This window comes from Pan paniscus, chromosome 17 (genome assembly GCF_029289425.2).
Source record: "Pan paniscus chromosome 17, NHGRI_mPanPan1-v2.0_pri, whole genome shotgun sequence".
Lineage (NCBI taxonomy): Eukaryota > Metazoa > Chordata > Mammalia > Primates > Hominidae > Pan > Pan paniscus.
Window position 1 is genome coordinate 94,010,843 of NC_073266.2, and position 27,898 is coordinate 94,038,740.

At 43.3% G+C, this 27,898-nt stretch overlaps 1 protein-coding gene across 22 annotated transcripts in view; it reads right to left on the reverse strand.

Annotated features, from left to right (window-relative positions):
* ZNF516 (zinc finger protein 516) overlaps positions 1-27,898 on the reverse strand; it is a 142,256-nt gene that overhangs the window by 109,109 nt on the left and 5,249 nt on the right. For 5 of the 22 annotated variants that reach the window (XM_034944075.3, XM_063597379.1, XM_063597374.1 and 2 more), the window contains exon 2: positions 124-237. The exons of 13 other annotated variants lie outside the window; for them this stretch is intronic. The gene's annotated coding sequence lies outside the window, so the exon portion shown is untranslated. Of the gene's footprint in view, positions 1-123; positions 27,872-27,898 lie in introns of those variants that run through there. 4 more of the 22 variants (XR_010110181.1, XM_063597381.1, XM_055102375.2 and 1 more) reach the window with 4 other exon arrangements.

Here is a 27,898-nt window from a genome sequence, read left to right on the forward strand (position 1 = left end):
TATGCCAAGAAAAGCGACCCTACACCACAAAGTAATAACTGTTGTTTTAAGCTTGATTGAAATTCCAGGTTTGTGAAACAGAAGTCAGATGGATTGACAGGAAGGTGATCCAACTGCACCTACCTGGGCTTTCCTGGGAATGTGGAAATGCAATGACAACGCTCCCAGTTGGATGCTGGTACTCTCAGCTAAAACTGTTCAGAGAAGGACCGAACTCCACTCGGCCTCTCTCGGATTCTGAAATGAGGAAAAGTTTAGTATTCATCTAATTATGTTTTTAAGAACCATTTGCCACTGCTTCTCTTTAAGAAAAATTAAAACAATGCCCAAGGACGTTTTGGGGCTACCGTAGGTATTTTCAGAATGAATTAAATCACCCCAAGTGGGGCTGCTGGGAAAATCCCACACAGTGTGGTTTCTAATAGGACTTCCCACATCTGTGAGGGGCCGCCAGGAGCAGGAGAAGCATTCAACAGTCACAGCACAAACGCAGCAGCGGAGGCAACCAGGACGCCGCCTAACTGTAGCAGCGGAACAATCTGCATTTAGTTATCAATCCAGCCTATCAAAATGTCACCAGGGAACACCTGCTATGCATATGCCCTGAGCTCCTGGCATGGACTGCGCTTGGTGTGCGCATCACACCGCCGACCACCAGAAATGCCAGGCCCCTGGGTGGCTCTCGCTCTTCTTGGGGATGGGTCTGTGGGGCGCCACCTACTCACCTCCTCCGCAGCATCTGAGTTTACAAAACACACCAGGGCACTAGGGAGCCAGTCTGTGACCGCAACGCAAACGTGCCCACTGAAATCGGTGTCCCACTTATACCTGGGACCACGGAATCCCCAAATGTTTCAGGGTGTGGCACAGCTCTCACTAGACTTTAAAGTCATTCCAAAGAGATTTGACAGCGAGCTTTAAAACGGACACTTGCAAAGTATTCATAATAAACTATTTCCACTGCATGAGCAATAAGCAGTGCTTGAAAGCTTATGTTCTCAGTCCTGAATTACACACACTTTTCAAAAGGAAAAAAGACAGAAGAAGATCCACCGAAACAAGATCTCCCCATCACTTCCCGTTCTTTACAGCATCACGCGATGTTTCTCCATCTACAGTCTCAGAAGTGGGACTCAAGGCCGGGCGCGGGTGCTCACACCTGTCATCCCAGCACTTTGGGAGGCTGAGGTGGGTGGATCACTTGAGGTCAGGAGTTCAAGACCAGCCTGGCCAACATGGTAAAACCCCGTCTGTACTAAAAATACAAAAAAAAAATTTAGTACTTTAAAAATTTTTAATGTACTAAAGGTACATTAAAAACGTGGCATGTGGTGGCGTGTGCCTGTAGTCCCAGTTACTCGGGAGGCTGAGGTAGAAGAATCGCTTGAACCCAGGAGGCGCAGGTTGCAGTGAGTCGAGATCATACCACTGCACTCCAGGCTGGGCGACAGAGTGAGACTCAGCCTCAAAAATAAAAAGTGGGACTCACACATAGCTTGGCATGACTGGGGCCTTTGCTGTCTCAAGCTGGCATTCAGAAATCTCAGAACCATCACTGGGAAACCCCAAGAGTCATGGAGACAAAGGTGCAGAGCCCCCAGACCTATGTGGAAAGGCAGGGTGATGCGCAGTGATAGGGGACAGTGGCTCCTGGACTTGCAGGGCCTCCCTGGCACCCCCAGCCTGGCCATCTCACTTATGGAAAGGTTAAAAAGTCTCCTTTTTTTCATGATTTAGTCAAGGCATCTTTTGAAGGGTGGGGGATGTATCATGGGAGCCTTACGCGGTTGGAGGAGCCCAAGTGGGAATGGATGCTAGAGCCCCAGTATCTTTAGTGATGCAGAGAAACTACTGGAATGCGACCCCAGGGATACAGCCGTGCATCCGATGAGGGCAGCTGCACCCTCCTCACCTTCAGGCAACCTCGAGGGGAGCCACCAGAGGAGAGGCTCCAGAGGTGCCAGGGCCCAGGGCTCGCCGCGCAGCTCAAGGCTGGCATGCATCGTACACCAAAATGGCGTGGTCATCCACACTATCTGCTGGACATCGTGTCTTCAACATGTGTCAGTTTTTTAAACTAAGCACAAGCTATTTTCTGGCTTAGTTTCCCCTCTTCGACAGGCCACAGGGGTTGAGACCAAGGTTTCGGGTTATGCGCGTCCAGAGATGCTTTCCTGCCCCTGGACACCAGCTTCAGTTTTGGCAGTTACAGGTGGAACAGGGCAGAAGAAACAGAAAAGATCTTACTCTTCGACAGCAGAAGAGGAGAGATTCTCTAGCCAAGGAAACTCAAAGGAGAAAGAGGCCTTTTTAAAAATCTATTTCCTTTGGGCCAAGGGGACCAATCTGTGTCTGAGAAAGGCTGACCCTGCGGCGTCCTTGGACAGCACACGGAGAAATGCTCCGGGATGGAGGGACAGACAGGGAAGAAACTTTATACCTTTACTTTCAGATGTATTAACCAGTAACAGACAAAGGCAGGGCTGGAAAGAGGCGAAAATACGAGTAAAGGTTTACAAGACCAACCCCTGATGTGCTGCGATGAGAAGGGCCTCTCCCCTGCGGGTCTTCCTCCCGGGAACGATTACCCTGGGCTAAACCAATCAGAAAACACGCCAGAACCCAAACTGAGGGCACAGAAGTCCCTGCACCAGGACGTCACCAGGACCTGGAGCTTATGGGTTCCACAAAACACCCGGCCAGTCCTCCTCAGAAGTGTGATGGTCACGAAAACAGAGATGGACCAAGGAGCCATCAGGGACCAGCAGGGACTTGGGAGAAGGACCCGAGCGCAGCACAGGCTCCCAGATGGGCTCCTGGGACAGCAAAGGCAAAATCCCAGGAACGCCTAGACTGCGCCCAAACCCTTCTGTTCAACACACTTCCAAGTTCAAACTTCTGCTGGGCAAAGACACACCATTTTCAATTTAAAGAGGCCCCAAGCAGTCCTCTCGATGCATTTTCTGATGATCAACTGTTTCTTCCCCCTACTTCTAATGTCCCTGGGTGACAGTCTAAGCCATACTGGAAACCATCACGTTCCCTTGGGAGTGATGTTAATTCAGGCTCTGGGAGAGATTTGATTTACGACACTAATTACTGGGTTTACTCCTAGGGTGCTTCTCACAGACGGACTCCATCCCACCCGGGCGGCCACCTCGCTCTCCACTTCTCCAGGCAGGCAGGGGTACAGGGAGGGCTCTTGCACCAGAGACTCCGTTCCCTTGGGAGTCTCAGGACCTCCTGCCCCTTGAGAACAGCATTCAGGTCTCTCTGTCAGTTCCCCACTCCCATAATGGTGCACCCATGCTGCCATGTGGACGGGGATGCTGGCACGGAGGCCGAGGCTCTGCACGCTCACCAGGCTACCAGCATCTGTGAGGCCCACAAGGACCAAGCCAGGTGGGACGGCAGGGACACCAAAGAGGCTACTTGGCTGGCACGGCCGGACCCAAGTGCTCCATGCAGGTGCCGGGGCCGCGCATCTCCAGGAGATCTAGTCAAGGAGAAAGGCGCTCTGTGGACAGGCTCTCTAGACAGCGTGGCACACAGGACGCAGTGGTGCCTGCCTGCCAAGCCTGGGATGGGTGTGAGGGAAGACACCCAGTGGGGACACGTGCCTACAGTGGGGGCTGGAAAAGTAGAGAAGGGACCCTGGACATGCACAGGGGCCACCCCTGCTGGGACACGCACAGCTGATGCAACAGGAGACAGGATGACACAGAAGTCCCTCCACCAGGATATCACCAGGACCTGGAGTCTATGGTGGTGATGCCACGGGCTGTGAATGTGGGGAGCAAACATGGGAAGGGATGCCCTGGGGCAGGACCCTGGTTCTGCAGCCTCACAGGGAAGGACCACCCACAGGTGCAGGCAAAGGGCCCTGGGAGGCAGGGGGGCCCCAGAGAGGCAAAACCCAGGAGACGCTGGCCTCTGGGAAGTAAAATCAGGCAGAGGCAGCCGTGGCCTCGCTGAACCTGCAGCTCACAGCCCCTCTGGGCTGGCAGGAAGTCCTGCGTGTCTCTCGGAACCTGCAGCTCACAGCCCCTCTGGGTTGGCAGGAAGTCCTGCGTGTCTCTCGGAACCTGCAGCTCACAGCCCCTCTGGGCTGGCAGGAAGTCCTGCGTGTCTCTTGTCCCAGAGAGGAAATGATTTGGGCAAACGCTCTGCCCTGAGATCTCTCTCGCCCTAACTAGATGTTAAGCACACCTCGGGGGCAGTGCTGGAATTACAGCATCCACAGATGCTGGGCTTTCCCGGAGGCTGCAAGTAAGTGCTCAGTCAAGGAGGGGACAAGGCTTCGGAGGCTGGTGGTGGGGAGGTCCAAACCAGAGCGGAGTCCCTGCTGCTCCTTCCTAACTGGGATCTTGAGAAAGACAACAGCCCCAGCCCACTCAAAGGCCACACCTCAAAAACATGTTGCAATCTACATGGGCTGCCTCATTTTCAAAGCAGAAGTTTAGCAATTTCCTGCATTTGCAGGCATGTTCAAACTGTAAGCCCGTTCGATTCCTGAGTTATTTTTACCAAATAAATTCAAGTCCAGTTATCGAATAACTACATGCATCCCATCCCCCTCAGGGCAGCTACATATAAGTATAAAGTAATAAACGAAGGACAGAAATGAGTGCTTCAACTATCTGCTGACTGCTAACTCCCACTGTCATCCCAGGCAGCCTTGCAAGCAAAGAGTAGCTGCGGCGTATTCCAGACCTCCCCACGGACAGCACGCGACGGACGGCCTTGCGGGACTCCCTGCAGCAGCCAACACACCCCAGCCAGCCCGTGCCTATCTGTGAACTGACCACTTCAGGCCACTCAAGGCATCCCAGGAGATTCTCTGGCTCTGATGGATCAAAAAGGTTGAGAAATAGAGAACTTCTGCTCTCTATGTACACAGCAATGTGTTTTTTATGTTTATCTGAAATTAGAGATATCAAAATTAGGATTGGCAGTGTCCTACAATACTTGTGATTTGGAGCAGCCCCGTGCTCGTTTAGTAAGAAAAACAATCACACTCGCTCTCTGGACAATTTAAAGTCCAAGCTTGTCCAACCCGCGGCAGCCCAACACAAATTCATAACCTTTCTTAAACATTACGAGGTTTTTTGCTGCTTTTTGTTTTTTGTTTTAGGCTCATCAGCTATCATTAGTGTCTTTTTTTTTTTTTTGAGACAGGGTCTCACTGTCGCCCAGGCTGGAGTGCAGTGGTGCAACCTTGGCTCACTGCAACCTCGGCCTTCCAGGCTAAAGCGATCCTCCCAGCTTGGCCTCCCTAGTAGCTGGGACTACAGGTGTGCACCACCACACTCAGCTAATTTTTTTTTCTATTTTTTGTAGAGACGAGGTTTCGCCATGTCAGCCAGGCTGGTCTCAGACTCCTGAGCTCAAGTGATCTACCCACCTCGGCCTCCCAAAGTGTGATTACAGGTATGAGCCAACGCGCCCGGCCGTGTTAGTATCTTTTATGTGTGGTCCAAGACAGTTCCTCTTCTTCCAGTGTGGCCGAGGGAAGCCAAAAAATTGACACCCCTGAAAACTGTCACTTGAGAAGAGTAACTTAAAATGCTGAGCCATCTTCCCCATCAGTTCCTTGTTTAGTCCTCAAAGAGTGTTTGTTGCAAGGACTTTATTGATCACTCCACTGTATATTATATGTCCTTCAACAATGGAAGGTCCTGAACCGCTAAACCACACTGCTACAAAGAAGCACTTGGGGAGAGCCTCCAGGTCTGAAGAGTTCTAATGTCTCCAACTTCCCAGCCCGATTTTAAAGGCATTTAACGTTCATTCTTGAATAGTTTTGGTTTTTGTAATGAAGTCATGATGTTTCTACATGTTTAGCTCTGTACGCCTGAATATAAATAACCGAGGTAGTCAAATCAGGGTGTGCGAATGTTCCCTTTACTGGAAGAAAGTTTTTGCCTTCTCCCAGCAAAATATAAAATTAGTCAACTGTGCAGTGTGGTGAAATCACCAGTCCAAAATTACACCCCAAACATATGATTATTAAGGATTTGCAGTCCTATTTTTTATATTACTAAAAAAGCCACACTCATTATATCTTTATATTTAGAGGGCTTTTTAAAAATAAGTTTTAATAAATATCTCTGAATGTATACATTCCACAAAATGGACAGTTAAAAGAAGGCACTCATGATTTTAGGTTACATATTTTTGTTTCTACATTGAAATAACCAAAGACCTAGTAATAGTTTCCACTACTGCATTCAGGATAAAAGAGCTTTCTTTCAGTGTAAGAAGAAATTAAAAATTACCGGGTTGGGATAAGGGAGGAGACTCACTTTTTAGATTAAAGAAAGTATGGTAACTTTAGTCTTCTGAGTAAAAAATTTAATATTTTTAAAAATATAATTTAATGTTGGGATTAAATCAAAACTTCATTTTCTATTTTTATCTTCTTCCGTTAGAAAGTCCTCGAATCTGAAAGGTTAAACCACTGTACTCAGAAAAGCAGACAGAGCTGCCTCATGTATCTTTCAACTAATATTCATTTATTATAAAAAACCAATACAGGCACTGAACTGTACACTTAAAAATAGCTAAAATGGTAAACTTTATGTTACATATATTTTATCACAATAAAAAACACAAAACAAAAAGTATAGGTTTTAAATGCTCAAAATCATTTGAAATGCTTTAAAATTGTACTCAGGAAATCATTACAAAATACAAATGAGATAATATTTATAAGGCATTGTTAAGTAAATAATCTACTGTTAAAACTGCATGAAATATGTTCATCTTTAAATGGTATTATCCCAAATAAGGATGTCAGAGGTCATCACCAGAATCCATAAACTGTTTAAAAACAAAACAAACCAAAACACATTTTTCTAGATGAGAGAGCCAGTTTTCACGTTCTCAGATTTGGAACCGCCCGTCTGTGGATTACCCGGCTTTGACAATTCATGTTAACTGCTGAGTTATCTGAGCCAACCAATGTGCAGTTTCCCTTTGCTTGGCGTTTTCCCCCCAACTTTTAACTTAGATCTGGAACAAATCACAAGTGGTCAGGATACAATTCTAATTCATATATATAGAGAAAAGTTCCATGAAGGGAACATTTCTACCCAACACAAGTATGCTTTAACAGAGCTACTCTTTCTGCACTAACTGCTTAAGAAATTCCAAGCTGAAGGTATCTTACACGCAACATTTAGCGGACACTGCACTGTTCTGATCCAAGGAGCCCTTATATAAATGAGCTTTGGAATGCTCTGCTTCTTCCTGGCTGGAAATTCCATACGAACCCTATTCTGTGCTCTCTGGTTTATTCTGAGAATTTTACTCCATTTGATTTTTGTTACAAACATTTTACGACCACCCTTGGCCAAAAGCACTGAAGTTCTACCCTAATTCATTAAGGACTTCTTATCTATGATTTTCTATAAATCCCTACATACTGTAAGGCTTGCCCTGCACTTAAAAACGGTGCCACAAGGCTGGGCGCGGTGGCTATCGCCTGTAATCCCAGCACTTTGGGAGGTCGAGGCGGGCGGATCACGAGGTCAGGAGATCAAGACCATCCTGGCTAACACAGGGAAACCCCGTCTCTACTAAAAATACAACAAAAATTAGCCTGGCGTGGTGGCAGGCGCCCGTAGTCCCAGCTACTCGGGAGCCTGAGGGAAAAAAAAAGGAAAATGGTTCCACAAAAACCTGATTTTTTAAATTTCTTTTCTATTCCTTTCTCCTTCCTAGGCAGTTTTCTTTCTTCAAAGATATTTTTGTAAGTGGATTAATTTTTTAAAAACACCTTTCAGATACTTTCTTTTACCTACATCAAAAATATGATTTACAGTATTCCTCACCAATCTGTTGGGCAGAAGAAACAAGAAACACAGATAAAGATGGTATTATGAAAAACTTGTCAGGAATAATTCTAAAAGTATGCATATCTGGCATATCCGTTCAGATGATTACCATACTGAGCAAACCCTCCACATCCTCCACACGGAAAAAAAAAAGACATATTATTTCAGGGACTTTTCCGCCTTACTTTCTTCCCGAAAAAGGTGACAGAACGGATTGCTGCAGCTCTTGAATCACCTCTAACACCTGGCAAGAGACGGAATCGACCCCAGACACGGACTGATTCCTGGGCCAACTCTCATTTCTCTGGTCAGACATGTGGCCTTAGATGGGTCATTCTCTTCTTTGGCCCTCGTTTTTCCCATCTGTGAAATGTGTCATTTGTAATGGACAAATTGGGAGGCCTTTTCCAGTTCAGAAGTTCTCTGACCTGCGGTGGGCCCATGTGAACAGCATTTCTGGTGTCCAGAGGCCACCACTGGTGGAAACACTCCACACAGGACAGCTGGGCCTCAGCCAGGCACCAGTCGGGGCCACGCTAGATCCTGTCACATCGCTGAACGGGAGATCCCAGAATTGGAGCCGACTTCCCCCAGGAGCCGGGTCCAGCACGCAGTCATGCTGCCAGTCCGTGGAGGCTAAACACCCTAAGATCCCTATCTTACTGCAGGTGTCCCCAAGACACCCACAGCAGATGGAAGCCGTTCTGGGACTCCGGCCCCACCCGAACAGTCTACCCTGGATGTCTCGCTCCAGGACATCACGCCCACTAGGACTGTGTCCCTGCAGGGTCCTACCCAGGATACAACAGCTGCCTGCACCCTCCCTCCCTCTCAACGCATCCAGTGGATGGACCAAGTCTTACAGACTCTAGACCTTCCAGCATGAACCAAGTCAGAATCAGGGCACTCTGCTCCAGTTTCTCAGTCACAAATCTAGCCCAGAGCTCCATCCTCTTCCTGTTCTGAACCATCAAACCATCTTCCCTTCAGAAACCTCCTGCCGGTCCCTTGGTCAGTGTCCCTGGCCTGTGACGCTTCCTCCCTGCTGCAGATTGGCTGAGGGACCCTCCACAACATCTCTTCCCATTGCCCTTGGGACGGAGTCCATATTCCTCAAGACAATTCACAGTCAAGATGATGTGGTCTTTAACGGCTTCTCAAACATCAGCTCTTGGCTACCACCCAGACACCCCTGCCATCCCTGACAGGCATGTGCACAGACACTTGCACATGTGTGTGTGCATTTGCACAGGCTCACTACACGGGCACACTTGCAAACGTGCACCTATACACAGGCGCACTTACACGTGTGTATATTCACATATGCATGTATGTGTCTGTATACACACGTACACTCAGGCACACTTACACACATATGCACTTGCGACACGTGCACTCACACGCATGAACACACAGGTGTATGCACCTCTGGCTTCAGCAATATGAAATTTCCTTAGCTCTCCTGGGCTCTGACCCACTTTTCTGCTGCTTGGATTCTCACCTAGCTCAGGCTAGCTCCTCCATAAGGACCAGTGTCCTCACCAGAGTCCTTTAAGAGCAACCTGGAAAGGTCATCCGGTCAAACAGGACGGCTCCAAATGAAGGCCTCACAGGCAGAAAAAGCAATAATAAAATCCGGCAATGATCACTAAATCCAGTAAGCAAGGAAATAAATATAAATAGAATTACATCCAAATAACTGTGATCTACACATAAAATAAACATGCGATCCTTACATGTCTTGAAATAAAAACTATGTCATGTAAAAATAAAAAATTAACACTAATAGACTAAAAAACAACAGCCAAAAAAGGAATGACAATAGCAATGTGGGGAGGGGGAGGAGATGGGGAAAGAAGAGGAAGGTAATAGAAGTGTTCTAACTTCTTTCCCAAAGGGGAAGTCAAATTGTATTACTACTGATGTTGATACATTAAGAAATACAGCTTTAAGAAAACATTATAAATACCGCCACTAGTGGAAGCAAAAGCATTATATACTTTCTATATGCTTTCTGATTTTAATAATTAAAGGACAAGAAATATAATTCATATTCCAATAAAGAGAAAAGAAAAAGCGAGGAAGCACAAAAGTTTTTTTTTCTTTAATTAGGAAAGAAGACCAAGTAAGTCAGTTTCAGAAATAAATATTAATGGAATAAACTCACTTATTTAAAAAAAGACTCCATGATAGGGTTAAAAATTAAATTGACTATTTGCTCTCCGCAAAAAAAAAAAAAAAAAAAAAAAAAACACCTATGACTGAGGAACTCGGAAAAGCTAGACACGTAGAGAAAAATGTATCAGAAAAGTACAAACAAAAGCAACATGGAAAAATATACCATTAAAAGTTTAATGTGTGGTCAAAAAAGGCAATTAAACAAAAGTAGTTGGCTGGGTGCGGTGGCTCACGCCTGTAATCACAGCACTTTGGGAGGCCAAGGCGGGCGGATCACGAGGTCAGGAGATGGAGACCATCCTGGCTAACACGGTGAAACCCCGTCTCTACTAAAAATACAAAAAATTATCCAGGCTTGGTGGTGGGTGCCTGTAGTCCCAGCTACTTGGGAGGCTGAGGCAAGAGGATGGCGTGAACCCTGGAGGTGGAGCTTGCAGTGAGCTGAGATTGCACCACTGCACTCCAGCCTGAGCAACAGGGTGAGACTCCATCTCCAAAAAAAAAAAAAGTAGCTATCTTATAATCATAAAGGGTAAAGTAGAACTCACAAAGATGTAATTGTCCTAATACTGGGTTGTTGGTTGTTTTTGTTTGTGTGTGTGTGTGTGTGTGTGTGTGTGTGTGTGTGTGTGTGTGTGTGTGTGTGGCTTTTTGAGACAGGGTCTTACTCTGTGTTGCCCAGGCTGGCCTCAAACTCCTGGGCTCAAGCAATCCTCCTGCCTCAGCCTCCCAAGAAGTGGGATTACAGGAAAGCACTCCTCCCCCAGCTGTAGTTATATTACAGTTTTAAGTCAAATAACACAGAATAACACAAACACAGAATAAAATGCATTTAGAAACAGCTACAGTGAATACCTGAAAAGACAAACAGAGAAAAATGATCTGGAAGAATTGGCAAATCTCTCGTAAGCATAGCAGATTAAGTAAGCAAAAGTAATAAGAAACAGACAGCCTGAAAAATAAAGTAAGGCTTATCTAATATATGAGTATCACACTCCACAATTTGCTATTTTGCTAAATTGGCAATAGAACATTATGCCTCCATATTAACCACAAGGAAGGCTCTAAAAGTTCCATAAATTCGAAACAGTGCAGGTCCCAGGAGCTCCATAATACAGTACCATGACACTAAAAATTAACAACAAGCAAAAACAAAAACAACACTCATAGAAGTTCAGCCATTTGGAAAATTCTAAACTCTCTGTAACAACTCCTGAAACAAAGAAGAAATCAAAGTGAAACTGCAAACTCTCTTCAAAGTACCAGTGTCAAAATTTATGGTACACAAGAAAGCTAAAATAAAATTCAATTACTTGCTACAATAATTGAAAATAAATATTCAATTCAAGCAGTAACAAAATATAATAAAACCCTTAAATTTGAATTTTAAAGAGTAACAATAAATAAGAAAAACTACAGTAAAACTGATTCACAAAATCAGTAATTGGCTCTATGATAACGCCAATGAATGAGATAAATAACTAGCTGGCCTAATCAAGAAGAAAAAAGAGGTTGGGGGGAATTAGGTCTAATAACCACAGACAGAAGGAAAATTTTAAAAAATCATACAATGTTTTTCAAACTCTAGGTTAATACACTTGTTAATATGGATGAAAAATATAATTTTCTAATAAAATCTAACTGTCCAAAATTCACTCAGGGACAAAAAAAGTAAACAGACCAATATTTAAGCAAGAAACCAGAGCTCTCTCCTCCACCTACCCAAATGTGAGAGATGAGTCAAGTCCACACCTGAAATCTTTCACACATTTTAAGAAACAACTCATATATAGGCTACCTGAATGTTGCTGTATCTGGAAAACATATGTGACGGAAGATACAAAACAAGTTACCCAAAAAGATATTTGTAACTCATCAGCAAAAGACTATTATCCCCAATAAACAAAATGTTCTTATAAATCAACAAATCATGAATAACTTCACTGGATAATGTGACGAAGTAACAGGTGATTCACAAGAGAGATAAAATGAGCAATAAACATTAAGAAATCCTCATAATCACTTACGATTTTTAAATGCAATGGTATTTTCCTCTATTAAGTTGGCCAAGACTTAAACGACTGATAGTATCAAGCACTGACAAAGAGAAAGCATTGAGTTTTGCAGGGAACGTAAAATGGTACTTTATCTTTGTTGGTAAATTTGGCAGTATCTGTCAATTAAAATGCCCCTCCATCCCCAAAATTCCACCTCGGGGAACTTATCCTAGAGAAACATTCCCACAAGTGCACAAACTTGTATATTAGTAAAGTTCCCTGCACGCTAAGAGAAAGCTGATAGCAGCCCAAATGTCCAACAGGAGACAGGACAAAGAAAGGCGGCTCCACAGGGCGGCAGCCAGCTGGCACACACGGGCACCTCCTGCTGGCTGCTCACAGACCAAATCTGTGCCAGTGGGTCCATGCTCTGGGCACTGGGCATCTGGAAATCACTGAGGGTGTGTACACACAACAGTACCCTACACATGCCTTAAAGAGAATACACTGAAATGTTATGCAAAATTTAAAAAAAATTAGTTGCAGAAAAACTCACAGAACATTGTACCATTTTAAATTCTTTAAAATGTATATATTTCAAGATCTTACTACATTCACCAAGCGAATGTATTGAAATGCCTAATACAGTGACTGGCATAGAGCAGGCGCTCAATAGTAGCTTGCATAAAATAAACTTACTCTCATGTTGTGAAATGTCTCACACACTTTTTCCTCAAAATGCAATTTCCTCTTTCGATTGTAAATATTTCGATGGCCAAGATGATGAAGACTTTGTCGTGTATAAACTATGCACTTTGTACCATTATCTGAAAAGAAATGGTTTAATTTGGGCAAGGAGAATGTTGCCCTAAGTATTTGGCTCTAACTAAATTACCCACACAAATTTGTGGCTGGAAAACCAAGTAATGAGTTATCTGCAGTGAGTTCCACAATCATCATCTCCTTTTATAGTATGAAAAGAAAGGTGCTAAATGTTCACACCATTTTGTGAAAAATCACTGTATATGTCTTAAAAGCAAAGTGCCTCTGTCTATCTTGATCCCCTTATACAAGATAAACAAACAGTAAGGCCTTCAGTGCCAGTTGTCAATGTTTTATTCTGGTTCAGTAATTAAAATGGGTAGCTTCATATTAATTCCCTGGAAGAATGACATTCAGATCAACTCACTTCCCAGCAAAAAAAGTGTCCACATCCAGGAGTTGCAGGACAGGGAATAGGATTGTGCTCAGCTACTGCAATTCCTCTCATTAAAAGTAGGACACAGTGTACATTCTAAGCTCCAACTTCAGACATCTTAAAGCATATTAAACAGTGGTCAAATGAATATGAAAGAAATTCTGCCAAGCGATTAAACGTAAGCTTGTAGTTTTCTGTCAGTTTTCCACTAACCTCCAAAACCAGTCATGGTTTGTCTAAGAAAGGGATGTTTTAATCAGAACACCTTCATTTATTGTAATACTGAGGTCCCACCTGACTAGGTGAACCGTAGGCAACTGAACAACTATAAATTTCACATGACTGGATAGAAACAGCCTAAGCTCCTGAGCCCCCCAGATGTATGCCGGTGCGGGGTGACTTGCTACAGAGGCTTAATCACTTTCAAGAGAAGAACCCACAGATGAAATTGCACTTGTGGAGACTCAGGTGGATTTGTGAAACTCTGAAAAGAATTTTGGGCTGGCCCACTAACAAACAGTCGTCCTAAAAGTAAAGGTCTACATTTTCCCTTTATGCAGAAATATTCGTTTGCCTACATTTGCGTATGTCCAAAGCACTGTTTTTGCTGAGTCACTGAAACAGAAAAAAGATAAAACAGCACTTTTTATCCCAGCTGAGTCACATCATTTGGACTTTGTAATTCTACTTGAATGCTAGTCGATCTTACGTTCAAAAGTCTGGTAAGTTTTCTGAACACTGATACTGCAATTCCACAAGTCAGACAGGAAACAGAATTCTAGTTTGTTTCAATATCATCTGACCTATCAAAAGAAGCATTTCAGTGACTAATATAGCAAGCACGAAAACTGACCCTCCGTGAAAGTAATAAACTTGCTGCTCTGAACATCAGATCCATAAGCAGGAATAACAGGTAACCTGAAGTGTCACCTCCAAGAACAGGACCCAGCCCCACAATGAGGAAGCAATTTAACTCTGCCTTAGCCTTGAAAATGTGACAAAACTGAGTTGGAGAGCAGTCTTGAGACACATGGGACAAGAGGCGAGATTCGTTCTGTCCGGGGAAAAACAAGGTCAGGTTTCTGTGCTTACTTTGTGGCACTTTTAAATACACCAACAAAATGTGATTCTCTTGCAATTTTATACTTTAAACCCCCTACATTTTCCCTTCCACTTGGCTTCCAAACCACCCCACACATTCTCAAGCACTCACAAAATGACCCACTGTAAAGGGTTCCTTTTTATCTCACTGTAATTCCCAATAGCATGGGAATAAGACACAAACAACACAAAAAAACCTGCTGAAACGAAGGAATGCAAACTCATTACACTGCATTTAATTCTCATCTCCTTTAAGAAGATGCTTTAAGAAGCATCTTCTTAAAGGAGTTTGGTTTGCTTTGAGTTACTTCACTCTTCCTTCTGAGAAACAGCTTTTCTGAACCAGTATTGTTATCCATTTTTTAATTATTATATGTAAATGACCTACTTAAAAACGGCTGATGAAATACACTTTGTTCCAGATCTATTCTGAAGGGAAAAGGAGGTTATCTTTCCCACGAATGGATCTCCTAAGTGAAAAGCCCCTAACTTAAAGTGTTTTTGTAAACTCTGGTGGAGAGCAGAAAGTGTACTAACTTCTACTCCAACAACTATATTACAGATTTTCAGGACAAATGAGAGAGTGACAGATTCATAAAGAGAGTGACAAATTCATCGATGAAGATTGCAGAGAGGAGAAGTATGTAAAACCATCATGTCAATAAAACATTCATTCTTCAACAGGAAGGGCATTTTGTTGCTATTCTACCAGTACAATAATGATGTATGAAATAAATCAACTTTGTCTGAGGTTTTCACTCCAGGTATTCCTCAACCCTAAGCAAAGTTAAGAGTTTCTAGGTTTTGTAAACTTGTTTATATTAAGAGGTTGGCAAAACTAAAATGCAGCAAATTATGAAAAAAAAGGTTTAAGGTTTAATATACAATACAAATAACATCTACCTAAATGAATTATATCACAATTATCTCTTTTCTAAAATAAACAATTTTTTAATCTACAAAAAATAGGAATAACAAATCCCTTACACAGTTTATAGGCTGAATGTAAAATTATTATTAGATGACATAGAGAATATATATACATTCATGATCCAAAACTTCAAAAGCAGAAAAACTTTTTCTAGCAAAGCGAAAAATGAGTGCATTTCAAACACACTTTGAGTACACTCTCAGTTCTGTATCAAAGTTTATTAAAATGCTTACATTTGCAGCTTTTCACTTAAGAGATCCACTGTGGGGCTGGGCATGGTGGCTCAGACCTGTAATCCCAGCACTGTAAGAGGCCGAAACAGGCAGATCCCTTGAGGTCAGGAGTTCAAGACCAGCCTGGCCAACATGGCAAAACCCCATCTCCACTAAAAATACAAAACTTAGCTGGGCATGGTTGTGTGCGCCTGTAATCCCAGCTACTCGGGAGACTGAGGCACAAGAATCATTTGAACCTGGGAGGCGGAGGTTGCAGTGAGCCGAGATCATGCCACTGCACTCCAGCCTGGGTGACAGAGTGAGATTCTGTCCAAAAAAAAAAAAAAAGATCCACTGGGGAAGAGAAAACCTTTTTGTTCCTTCTCAGAACAGACCTGGAACAATCATCATCAGGATACCTCAGTCTGTCCACCAAGTCCATTGGTGCGGTTTTAAGAGTCACATGACTTCGGGATGTTTGAATAAAAGGGGCCTTGACTTGGACCTACAGGGCAGGTAAAATGGTCCACAGTCGTTCCAGCTCTTGCTGCTAAGGAACAGAACGTCCCTGTGAACACGGGCCACATTCTCTCAGCAAGCCACAACAGAAATTGTTCGGGAAAAGAATAAACTCAATCCATCATGATTTCCTTCTGTTTTCTGAAATTCTCCCGGCAAGTCAGTCTGCATCTGCAATTCTGCCTGCTCTGTGAGTGATCCTTTGCACAGGGTTCCAGCTCCCCATTGTCCAAAGGTGTCCCTGGGGCACGGTCCTCTCCTAACCCCTGGGGCAGGCTGGCTTCCCCTTTCACCCCACAGATGGAGGGAAGACGCACAGGCGTTCGTAACGGGCCAGAAGTCACACCACATGTGGAACTAGATTCACAGCCACACCAAGATTCCTTCCTGCAGACCCACAATGCTGAAACTAATAAATCTGAGTTATCAAATGCTGCACTGGAAGTGGAGACCTAGGTGCAGGGAACATGGGAAATACCAATACAGGGGCTCTCTGTTCCAAGAGTGTGCAGAGGGGCAGACTTTGGCAGGGTCAGGCCCTTGGCCTCCTGGCTGCCCTGTGGTCTCCCGAAGAGACGCCTCCCCTCCACACCCAGGACCCTGACACTTCACCACTGTGGCACTTGGGACAGAGCCTGAGGTTATTAAAAAAGAGCCCTTTCCCCTTAAACTGCTGGGATCCCCCAGAGACAGTTTTAAAGTAATGTACCTTCCCTTAGTGTCCTGGTTTGAAAACAAATAGCAGAAATCAGAAACAGAGGAACCTGCCTGGAGATTTCTAACTCAACCCTGGCACCAGGCCGCGGTTTGTGGTGGGGCGCCCCTAGAGCTGTGCCATCCTATAAGGCTGCCAAGTGGGGCTGGCCCAAACTGGGATGGGCTGGGAAGGTAAAATGCACGTGGAGCACTGAAGATTTTGTGTAAAAAAAAAAAAAAGAACAAAAAAAAACTTAGTAGTAATTCTTGTCATCTACACGTTTAACATTTTGGATTTTGGATACACTGGGTTAAATAAAACTATCATTAACATTAATTTTACGTGTTTCCTTTTACCTCTCTTGATGTGATCACTAGAAAACGTAAAGTGACAGACATAGCGTACATGGTACTTCTCCTGGGCAAAACTGCCCTTGAATGCTGGGTTAGCGAACTACAGGCCCGCGGGCCAAACTCTTCCTACCACCTGTTTTTGTACAGCCAGTGAGCTAAGGCTGGTTTTTACATATATATACACACACACATATACACATACACACACACATATACACATACACACACACACACACACACACATTTTTTTTTTTTTTTTTGAGACGGAGTCTTGCTCTGTCACCCAGACTGGAGTGCAGTGGTGTGATCTCAGCTCACTACAACCTCCATCTCCCGGATTGAAGCAATTCTCCTGCCTCAGTCTCCCAAGTAGCTGGGATTACAGGCACCCGCCACCACGCTCAGTTAATTTTGTATTTTTAGTAGAGATGGGGTTTTGCCATGTTGGCCAGGCTGGTCTCAAACTCCTGACCTCAAGTGATCCGCCCACCTCAGCCTCCCAAAATGCTGGGATTACAGGTGTGGGCCACCGCACCCGGCTGGTTTTTACATTTTAAAATGGTTGGGATTAAAAACAAAATCAAAAGAAGAGTATTGTGTGACATGTGAATGGCATGGAACTCGAATGTCAAGTGCCCATGAAGTCCATCTCTTCCCTGCCAGGCTGCCTCGGGCTGCTCTCAAGCTGTGAGGCAGGTCTATCAAATACTATCTGGTCCTTTAGGGAAAACGTTTGCTGACCCCTGCCCTGGAGTTTTGCAAATACAGACCCAGGTTTCTGAGCTGAGGAGGGTGTGGCTCAAGCCCCTCTGGGCTTCATGGGAACTGCACATGAGCTGACCTAGGATCCAAGGCCACTGAGCCTGGTCAGAGGCAGGACGGGACCAAGTCCCACCAGCTCACTGGGATGGCTACAGCTGACCCAGGAATTTTTCTGGCATCAAATTCTCTTCAGATCACTCTCTTAAGTTTCTCATTTGTGATGGATGACTCAAAATTGTTGCTTATTTTCAGAACAGAGCAGGCCCACAGACAGGCTGGGGACCCCAAAGAGGCAGACAGCCTGTCCCAACCCCCTCTTGGATGATGCTTCAGAAACCCCAGCCATCTAGAAAGAGGAAGGGTGGAGGGACACTGGTCTCCCATAGTGTCATCTCTAAAGCTACATAATCCCAAATGGCTCGGACCAAAATGAAATGAACTCCACACAGGGTAACAAGCATGACCAGGGTCGGACACTCAAGGGGATGGCCCAAAAGGTGAGCTGCTTAATAACCTGGCTGTGGGACTTTGATGAAGTTACTCACCTGTGCAGGCCTCAGTGTCCTCTCGGGTAAAAGGGGGTGGGAATTACTACCTGTTTCCTAAGACCTGTGCATATTAAATAACACATATAAAGAACTCGGAATAATGCTCTGTTCATAGTAGGCACTTGATCAATGTTTGTTGAAAGGAAATGAGTACTGGTGGGCTATTTATTTAGGGAACTAGTTATTGAGGCATTTGCCCAATTTGATTCAAGTTCGTAAGTCATTAGTAATGAAAATAAAATTTCTATTAATTTAATGGGAAATAGTAATGTTGATAACTTACATCATACTGTCATAGTAATTCAAAAAGTAGCTCTCAATACCTTTTATTTTGTTTTTATGCCCTTGGCTTTTTGTACCAAAGTAGCTACGAGGAACTACTTTCCAAAAGCTACAATAGCTTTTGCCTTAAGAATGTTATTGAAGGCACTGTCTATGTAAGAATATACAGCCTGTATTAAAACAACCAGTATTAAAGTCAACGTTTAGAAGTTGACTTTAGCGCTAATGCTAAAAGAAGCTTTTCCTTCATGGGAGAACTGATGCCTTTTTTTCCTGAGAGTCAGTGCAACACATCAACGGCCATGTTTTGCTTTTCTGTTTTAGGTGCCAGAAAGCTCACATCCTAAGTTTTGGTTCACATCTACCAACGGGAGGGAATCCTAAGACGTACATATGTGATCCAGCTTTTCCCCTTATCACGACCTATTATTCCATTGCCCGTTCTTTATTTTTGTTTGTATTTTACTGTAGATGGTCCCCAACTTAGGAAAGTTTGACTTACACTTTTTCAACTTTACCAGGTGAGGAAGCCACAGGCAGTCAGCAGAAAGCAGTGAGCTGCTCCCTCCACAGGCCCGGCAGTGGCAGCCCCGCGATCTCCAGGGTGGACATCGGTACTTCACGGCAACCTGCGCTGCCAGGTGCTCCTGCCCAACTGTCGGCTAACATTTACCCATTCCAAGCGCATTTAAGGTAGGTGAGGCTATGTTACCATGTTCAGTAGACTGAAGGGTATTAAACGCATTTCCGACTTAAAAGTATCTTCAACTTAGGATGGGTTTCTGGGAAGGCAGCCCTGTCGTAAGTTAGAGAGCATCTGTCTGTATCAAACGTGTGACCTTACGTGCACACTTCATTCTCTCATGCAATGAAATAGGCAGAAACAAGCAAACTATTATTACCAACATACAAATAGTGAGATTTCAATGACCAGATACTCAAACGAGCCTGCAAAAATCCTCACACCACGGCCTACAGGATGAAGTCCATAAATGACTACACTGATTAAATAAGTCTTTGCATTTCTTCATTTATATTGGTCCTATTTTGAGAAATGTCTAGAAAGGTAGCAAAATCACCTAGCATATAGGTTCGGGTAAATAATGAAGAGTACTCAGTACTATCTTCTTAAGAAAAGAAAAAAAATTCTGAATTTACTAATTTTTTTCCTCTTAAGAAAAGAAATCTAGGGTGTTGGCTATGTTTGCTCATGTTGAGAATGCAAAAGGCCACTGTTTCTTAAGCGGCTCTTGCACAACAAAGAAAAACTACCTGCTCCCTGGCCCAGCTGCCTGCTTTGCTGGAGAAGGCAGGCGTGGTGGAGCCTCCTCCAGGAGGTGTTTAATAATCTGCAAAGGTCCAGACAGCAACCCGGGGCAGACACAGCTCAAGCCAGCCAACCTGACCATTGGAAAGAAAGGAGGAGAATGCACACTTTCCTGGGTTCAGCTCTCTGGGGTCCCCAACACCTCCTCTTAGTGGCCATCTTGTCCACTGGCACCAAAGCTGAGCTCAGAGGAAAGCACCTGCCATGATCCACTCTGTCTCTGCCGCCTCCCTGCCCACTCCTGTGGGAAGCTCCCTCTCGGCATCTGTCCGTCATCAGCATCTGTCCGTCATCGGCATCTGTCTGTCACGGGTCATCTGCCGCACCACACTGAGAACCCATGAGTGCCAAATGTCCCCCGTCAGCTGGCCCACCCGCATTTCATCTTCCTGGCTTAAGAAGGTGAGTCTCAGGGCCCAGGCGTCTATCAGAACTGACCTGGTCTTCTCCGACCCCTTTCCCTATGATTTTTTGGTGACTTTTTTCTTTTAGGATTTTCTATATCCCACGTTGGTCACTTACACTCTGTATTTACTCTCTTATAAAAATGTTACTATTGGTGATAACCATTGCGTTTCGCAAGAAAACCTGTATCCTGGCACCTACTGCGGGGCTGGGAATCTGCGCAGACAGCTGCCTGGTCTTTGGTGACCAGATTTTCCACGTTCCTCCTTGAGCGCTGCCATGTGACAGCAGCCTCAGACAGCAACAACTGGTCCAGTGCCCAACTCGCACGACATCCCCGTGGAAAGACGCAAACATTTACTCAACATGTTTCTTCTCTGTGGAGCAAGCTCTAAGCATCCAAGCAAAGCTGAAGGGGGGCTCTCCCTACACTGCCCTAAACACCTGGTTATTTGCCAGGTCCACACTTGGCAGTGCTAACTCAGCATGACAACACGCTTACCAAGTTCCTTTTCAGAGTGGCCTTTCACCTCTCCTTATGCTGTGCATTCAGCACAGCGTATGGAGAAAAAGGCTAAGCTGGGAATCAGGATGCCTGGATTTGAGCTCTGACCATTCCTGTGGCGTTGGCTCAGTTATTAAATCTTTCTGCATTTCAGTACCTCTAAAATATCAGGATTCACTCAAAAATCATCTCCAAGTTTCCTGCAGTTATAACACATATATGATTGTCTATATTAACCTTCTAAAACAAGTCCAAATACAAATAATGTAAGTTTACAAAAAAACATAAACAATCATGAAAGCAAATGCTTTCCTTCACGGTCATTACACCAAGTCAATGTAACACTCCTAACGATACAAAACCATACTCTAAAATGGCGGCCGCCCTGACCCTGCTCGGGCCAAGAAGGTGCAGTTTCATCACCTACCACCTTGTAGGAATCTAAATGGAGTTTTCGTGGGTCCAAAACATCTAAAATGCTTTCCAAAATGGTCTACTATTCCCCTGGACGGGATTTAAGGATTGCCTAAAACACACACTCTCGACGGCCCCCTTAAATGTTCACAGCTAAGCAAAAAACCTGGTTTGTAAATCATCTCCCACACACATATAAAATCCCAAATTCTAACTGTAATAACTTTCTTTTTAATCAATACCTATACTTTAAAATATGTAAATATTAGGAAAATCAACCTTACTTTCTAAAGTTCAAATTCTTAGCAGCCCATAATCTTTCATCAACCTAGAAAATAACTGATAAGCCAATCTTCCTGTAACACCATTAACAGATTCTGCTTTTCTGTCACCAGGGTAATTTGCTGAGGCTAATTTTAATCCTACCACTAAACCACTAATCCCATGACTCTACAGAATTGTCCCCAAGTTTACATTGCTACGGCAAGCACTTTTACATTAGGAATTCACTTATTTATTAACACTGTTTTATTTTTCGAGTTGGTTTTAGGAATGAGATCGTCTTGCTTGCCTCTCATTTTAAAAAGTAAAAAGCCATTTTTGAAAAAAGGAAGCCACTTGAGCACCTGGGGTTGCACTGCACCCAACACAATAACGTTAATTTAAATTATGCTTGGTGTTACTCAAAAGGACAAATTATCATCATTATGCTAATGGTCATGCTAAAGACATGAAAAGCTTTGAAATGATTAATCTAAATCTGGGGGGAATATGATTATCAATGTGAATGATGGTATTTTCTCAAACTGGCATAAAAATGTTCTGTCTGTGTCACTGATAATGTCAATATAAATGATGCATCACCAAAGGCAACGTGCACTCACACGCTCTTCGCTCACGTTCTCGAAGCAAAGCCCCAGCCTACCTTTCAGTCCACATATGCCTTGCTTTGGGGACACACATGTGGATAAGTAGAAATTTGTTTACTTCTTCCGTAAAACAGAGAAAACAGGATGATTAAAGCCAACAAGACTGAGACAACGAGAGAGAGGTATCTGGAGACACATTTGCTTTGGTGTCGACTCGACAGCCATACAGAATGTTAAAAATGGAGGTGGAATCTTCTGTGGCGTTCCATACTAATAAACTCCTGCAACATGGCATAAGAGCCACCCTGTGAATTCAACACAGGTCTACCCAAAAACCCAAACCAGCATGTGTAAACAAAACACAGCCTAAGTGAAAACATCTCAGTTCTGCCTGTAGATAATTCCAGGGCCGCACCACAGAAGCTCAGGGGAACTATTAAATAGGATTGTCCATTTGTTCATTAACTCATTTCTTTAAAAAAAAAAAAAAAAAGATGGGGACAAAAGCTGAGTCTTTTTGACAAAAATAATAATAATAATAATAATAATAAACATACTTTTTTGCTGTAGGTTAAAATCACCAGAATAATCAGGAACTAAACAGTGAATCTTCTCTTTCTGACCTGCCCAGCTCTTAGCCTTATTTGTGACCCCCAGAAATCTTAACTACTCATATTCAAGTCTGTGTTTTCCTGAATTAACAGTCACTCAGCATGGAATGGCAAACTATTTCTCACAAAAATTGTATCGGTGGAAAAAAAGTGAAACTTGTTCACTACACCCTTAAGTATCAACTGAGAAAGAATCTGCTAAAGCCACAAACGACCATTCTGTACAACTTTCAATGCATCATTTACTGTACTAAATTTCAAAGAACATTCTCGAATGCTAAAATAAATCAATGCCCAAACACAGCGTCTTGTCAGCTCATGCAATATAGGTTAAATAGTACCATATGGCAAAGACAGACACATGTTGCCCTTTTCTGAAACAAAGAAAAAAATTCCTAAACAAATGTCCTTTACTTTCACATGGGAAGAGTGGGGGATTAGAGAGTTCTTCAAGTGTTAATAGCGCTGAAAAAATTTTAATTCTTAGCCATTAACAAGAAATTATAGTTTTAATAGAGAACCTTGATTTTTTAAGCCTGTCTTTAACTGTGTCCTGAAAACTAACACCACATCTTCCTCTACGCACACCATCTCCTAAAAAAGCAAGAAAATAACAGGACAGCTGTATCCTGGAGGCTGAGCCGGCACCAGCAACTCCCCAGGGCGGTGAGAGACGTTGTCTACCTGGTTTTGAAGGAAAAAAAAAAAAAACACCAGATTCCCTCTGCCTTGAAGATAACAAAACACACTAAGATTTCATCCCATTTTCACCACTCAGTTGAGGAACTGTCTGAATTTCACAATTACATACGATATATATCTCTTCTCGGCCCAGTAAATTCTGAGATTCTATAGACTTTACTTACTTCCTGACCAAGGTTCGGGAGGAAGGTACAGAAACAGGAATACGAAGTAAATCTACCAGAATTAACACAGAGTTAAAATACAGTATATGGTAAGATGTATCTAAACCTACTATAGTTGTCTTTTAAATAATTTTTCCTACTCTCCTGCTTGTGTTTTAGTCATCACTTAACATATATTTACATGTTTGCTTTCTAAAAATAGTTGCATTTCTAATTACTCCTGCTTTGTAATTTTCAGTACCATTTGAATTAAAGATTAAATGCCAGATCTTTTTTGGAAATGACTTTTAAGGCATGTTGAGAGCCACAAATTACACTTCTTTACAATTCGAATGTATACCATTGGAAAACATCTCAGGCTAGACATAAATACGATGATGGCTCTAGCTTTGGAAAGAGAAGCTTCAGCTGTTCAAGTCACGTGTGGCCAGATGCAGAGCATAAGGAATGCAAAACAGACAGTTGCAACTGCTGGTTTTTACCAGTCCATCTAAAATACACTTCATACACTGTAGTGGATGCTAGAAATTTCAAATACAAATGATGCATTTATAGCCCCTATAAATATATCCTTCCTTATAGCTATTTAAGTCATTCCCCTAAAATATTCTTCAGTTAGAAAAATTAATTTTAAAATAAAGATACTTTTTAAAGAACAGGAGACATTCTAAAGTCATAGTAAAAGTTCTTTCTTCCTCCTACTCCCATAAGGTTAATTTTATTAATTATTCATAAATGTAAACATTTGACATGATTCTTTTCTTACAATAGGTTTGTGCCTTTTCAAAATTCCTGAAAATCGAACGATTTTGATAGTTCTCATCCAATGGTGGGTGGGAGGGTGGTCTTAACTGAGGGCAGAGGTCATTCCTCTATCAAAGAGAATGTCCTGCCCCACTCCCAAACTCACTGGTTCCTGGGACCAGAGAAAACTGAGGCCAGGGCTTGAATTTGAAAAATGCTGTCTCCTCTATGGCCCCTAGATACATTCCCGTAATAGGCTGCTGCCACTACACTTTCGGCCAGTCAGGTGGCAGGACTGAGGATGAGAGCCCCCAGGAGGGGAGGGAGAAGAAGGGAACAGCTACACTGTCAGCTCATGCCACCAGTTAGCCACCAGCCCAAAGGGAACCTAACCAAACAGTCGAACAACCAAATAATCACTGCTGCACAAACAGAGGCTTATCCACAGCCCCCACCTCCATCTGCCTCCGAGAACCTCCACATCCCTCGGTGCCTCTCATACACGGGGAGATGTATTCCAACCATCACCCACTCAGACCCCACAACGGATGCACAGCCTGACACTACAATTCACTTGAAAAATCCAACTCTAAATGAGATGCAGTTCCCAACAACAGAGTAGGGGCCGCTTCCAAGGCCCTGTGAGCTAAATACAGTAATAAAATTAGTCCTTCACGTTTAGCCATTAACAATGCTGGAAGTGAAGCTCCAAGGTGCCAATTCGCAGGCAGCCAGGAAAGGCCTTTTTGCGGGATGCTAGTTAGGCAATAAATGCAAATTCAGGGAAGCAAGGATGTGCAAAGGAAGTCAGAGCGGCACACGTCCAGCTCCCCGAGCAGTGAACAAACCCACGGGTATTCCTTGGACTACGTTCAGCAAGATAGACAACTGAACTTTTCCCACAGCTTCTAAAACTTTTGAGGGGGAGGGGTCGGGACAGCAAAGAGATGCATTTTTGAAAGAACTAATTGAGTGTGTCAGAATAGCTTTATCCAAGCACTAAAATGTATAAACATTAACAGCATGAAAGATGTCTGCTTTTGAAGAAATGTGACTTCCAAGTTCAAACATTTATAATGCAGATACCTAATCAAATAAATTTAACTTTCTTCCATTACAGTTCTATTACTAATAATTAAATCCATGTCTATCACTGAGAAAGTTACACATCTCCAGTTAAATTTGGCCAGCTGAAAACCAAAGAGAAAGCTGATACGTGTTTCCTGCACATTTAATAGCAATGCCTTCTTCAGTTGGAAATCTAGTAATAAGCGAAATACCACTTTTAATTAGGTAATTAACAGAAGTCCTTTCCCCCTAAATCAAAATAGAGTAAAAAACAATAATGCATGTCTTCAACACTTAAACAAGCATATTATACAGGAAAGTGCACACGTTTGGACAAGCTCCCTGCTGCAGAATGCAGTGAGCTTATATTTCAGTCTCTATCTCTACAGCATTAAGGTATAATGCAGCTGAAACTCTAAACACAGTCTCCAGTCAGACTTACAACCACTCCCACCAAATTCTTTTTAAAAGATTCCTTCTCTTAAATTATAAATAAGACCAATACGTATTCTGGAAAATGAATAAATAAAAATCCACAACGACCCAATACACTGAGTACTGGTTTTTCAAGAATAATCCATGACTAAACTCTACGTAAATTGCTAGGTCACATTATCATTTTTCCCCATTTGGTAAGACTGAAAACCATCTGTTGGAGTATACCTCATTTCAAAGTATTCTTTACAGAAGTCTCCTTTCCTTTTTCACATACGTTGCTAAACTTAATCACATCAAATGCTTCACTTATAAAACTCAAATATCTCCTTGCAGGGGGAAGTTAGGTAAATGGAATTAAAAGTTTCATTTATGAAAGTGGAGACAAAGTGCTTTTCACATTGTGACCTGTTTTCAAAGACCTCTCTCATTCCCTTCAGTCAATTTTGGTCTCTGGGACAACATCTTAAAAAAAAAAAAAAAAAGTTAGAAATGTAGGACTTCAGGGTTCCAGGAAAAATAAAATCTCTAAATTAGTAGACTCTGAAGGTTGTTTACAGATAACAATGGGAAAACATTGGTGAGGTAAACTATTCTCAGGGTGTCAACAATTCATAGCAGACACATTTCTCAAAGTTAAAGTTCTTGATCTAGTGTATTTCAGGATATTAAGCCATCTGGAAAGATTATTCTAATAAACAAAAGCTTTCAGAAATAAAAATAGGCAGAACTCCCATCTCTCTGCATTGTTGAAAGCTGTACCTACTAAACCTGCTATTTTGGTGTTGTGTTTCATTCTAGCGAGGCATCCCCACTCCTCTTGGTTAGTTTTATTACAGATCCACCGGGATTATTATGTTTCTAGAAGGTTAATGCGCTCTGGTGTTTCAGTATATTCAAATTAGCAAATGTAAGAAAACAAAGCCCTACTAATGAATTAAGAAAAACATTAGACATGCTTGTGCCTTAACACACCAAAATTCAAATTCAATTACCAAAATATTTGTGAGTCTTACACAGAATTCAGTTCATCCCAGAGCCCATTCAAGATGGCCATGGGGGTCACTCCTGTGAAACTAAAGACGTCCTCCTACAAGTAACCCAACTCTCAAACCCCTGACACCACGGCAGGCTCCTACGCAACTTCACTCTCCAATTTTACTAAGGGGGGGCGAGGGGTTCTCAGACCCATGCACAATAGTGTTATGTGGCATATTTAATTCTGGCTGGTCTGTGTAAATATAAATAACAGTTACCTGACGACATAATCAAAGAATGCAAGTGAAAATGAAGCTGGAACAAATGATAAAATGAGCTCTTTTTATTTTACATGGCAGTAGCCAGTATCCTATCAAATAACATGCATGCCTAGCTCTTTTAAGTAACACATCCCTAAACCAAAATACTTCAATCACATTAATAAGGTGCTTTTTAAAATAAGCTGGAAAAGCTCCTTTTGGGAGGCTAGCCACCGTTGCATCTACTCGGGTCATTTTCTTTAATAGTATTTACTCCATAGCCCCATGGTGAACGTACATCACTCAGCTTTTAAATTACCTTCAATCAGGATTTGAAACTGCATGGCAGGCTGACGGGGGCAATGCCTTTCTGCTGTATGTGTAAGTAGGATCCCCACTAAAGTTCCTTTTGTGACTTGCTGGTTAAGTCAGCACGACGAGCGGACCGGAGGGTCCGAGGGCTCCGTCCTTTGTTACGCAGGGGACACCCCTGGAAGCCCAGCCCAACGCCCACGGGCACATCTGGGCTTTTCCAGGCAGTCCACAGAGCCATCCCCGGCCTCTTTACCGCCGAGACACTGTGAGGTCACACACGCAGAACACAAAACCCCCACGCAGCAGCCCCTCGCGAGGCGCCCCAAGCCCGGGTGCCCACCGCCAACTCCCACCCCAAATCCGCTCGCGGGCGCAGGACCGGTTCAGGTGTGAACACTTATGTAATCGTCCTCGGGGCCACGCCTTTCCCACCGCCCCACCTCCGCCAGAACAAAGTGAAGTTTAAAATAGAAACCAATTAC